Source organism: Oncorhynchus gorbuscha, unplaced genomic scaffold (genome assembly GCF_021184085.1).
Source record: "Oncorhynchus gorbuscha isolate QuinsamMale2020 ecotype Even-year unplaced genomic scaffold, OgorEven_v1.0 Un_scaffold_4451, whole genome shotgun sequence".
NCBI lineage: Eukaryota > Metazoa > Chordata > Actinopteri > Salmoniformes > Salmonidae > Oncorhynchus > Oncorhynchus gorbuscha.
The window spans coordinates 8,298-10,271 of NW_025748462.1; the positions used below are offsets into that span (position 1 = coordinate 8,298).

The window sequence follows — 1,974 nt, forward strand, 5'->3', positions numbered from 1 at the left end:
TACAACCTCATTGGATCAGCACATTATACACTGTTAGGATCCATGGGTCTACCACCTCATTGGATCAGCACTTTATACACTGTTATGATCCATGGGTCTACCACCTCATTGGATCAGCACTTTATCCACTGTTAGGATCCATGGGTCTACCACCACACCTCATTGGATCAGCACTTTATCCACTGTTAGGATCCATGGGTCTACCACCTCTTTGGATCAGCACTTTATACACTGTTAGGATCCATGGGTCTACCACCTCATTGGATCAGCACTTTATACACTGTTAGGATCCATGGGTCTACCACCTCATTGGATCAGCACTTGGGGTGGTCCAGGAGGGGATGGAGGGTTGGTTGGGGGGGTCTCAGGAGGGGTTGTAGGGTGGGTTTGGGTGGTCCAGGAGGGGTTGTCATTAGACGCACCTGGCATCCATCATTAGACGCACCTGACATCCATCATTAGACGAACCTGGCATCAATCATTAGACGCACCTGGCATCAATCATTAGACACACCTGGCATCCATCATTAGATGCACCTGGCATCAATCATTACACGCACCTGGCATCCATCATTAGACGCACCTGGCATCAATCATTAGATGCACCTGGCATCAATCATTAGACGGGTTTGGCATCCATCATTAGACGCACCTGGCATCCATCATTAGACGCACCTGGCATCCATCATTAGACGCACCTGGCATAAATCATTAGACGCACCTGGCATCAATCATTAGACACACCTGGCATCCATCATTAGATGCACCTGGCATCAATCATTACACGCACCTGGCATCCATCATTAGACGCACCTGGCATCAATCATTAGATGCACCTGGCATCAATCATTAGACGCACCTGGCATCCATCATTAGACGCACCTGGCATCCATCATAAGAAGCACCTGGCATTAATCATTAGACGCAACTGCGCTTCATCATGAGGCACACCTGGACTCCATTACCTCACTCATTACCTCCCCTTTATCTGGCACTACCTTAGGTTCATTCCCATCAGTATTGACTATGGCATTCATGTCTGTAGGTTACTCTTGTTCCCCAGGCAGTATTGACTATGGTTCATGTCTGTAGGTTACTCTTGTTCCCCAGGCAGTATTGACTATGTTTCATGTCTGTAGGTTACTCTTGTTCCCCAGGCAGTATTGACTATGTTTCATGTCTGTAGGTTACTCTTGTTCCCCAGGCAGTATTAACTATGTTTCATGTCTGTAGGTTACTCTTGTTCCCCAGGCAGTATTGACTATGTTTCATGTCTGTAGGTTACTCTTGTTCCCCAGGCAGTATTGACTATGTTTCATGTCTGTAGGTTACTCTTGTTCCCAGGCAGTATTAACTATGTTTCATGTCTGTAGGTTACTCTTGTTCCCCAGGCAGTATTGACTATGTTTCATGTCTGTAGGTTACTCTTGTTCCCCAGGCAGTATTGACTATGGTTCATGTCTGTAGGTTACTCTTGTTCCCCAGGCAGTATTGACTATGTTTCATGTCTGTAGGTTACTCTTGTTCCCCAGGCAGTATTGACTATGTTTCATGTCTGTAGGTAACTCTGGTTCCCCAGGCAGTATTGACTATGGTTTATGTCTGTAGGTTACTCTTGTTTCCTGTATTGGTCCATATTCCGTTTATTATTAAACTCACCACTTGCTTCCAGACTCCCAGCGTCTCTATGTTACAGGGCTTACTCCATCAGAGGGCTTTCATCAACTGATCTGAAATCAGCCTTCTTCCTTGACTACTGCCATAGACTGACTGATGGTCAACCTACCTAGATATCTCCGTCTGATGTGAGCAGATCTCATACCCGGTTCTGAGGTGATGTAACTTTAGTGATTGGAGAAGGTGTGTTCTATCTAACTGCACAGGACTTCTAGAGTAATGGATTTTTTTTTCTGACTTTTTGCTATTTTTACCTGCAGTAAAGGCAGTGAGATCTTTGATTCTAGGTCTGACAGT

The 1,974-nt window shown here is 45.4% G+C and overlaps 1 long non-coding RNA gene across 1 annotated transcript; it reads left to right on the top strand.

Annotated features, from left to right (window-relative positions):
* The first annotated feature begins 312 nt into the window (after positions 1 to 312).
* LOC124028570 lies at positions 313 to 1,671 on the top strand. The gene is made up of 2 exons (XR_006837609.1): positions 313 to 1,467; positions 1,609 to 1,671. It is a non-coding gene; the product is annotated as an uncharacterized LOC124028570 (long non-coding RNA).
* The last annotated feature ends 303 nt before the right edge of the window (positions 1,672 to 1,974 follow it).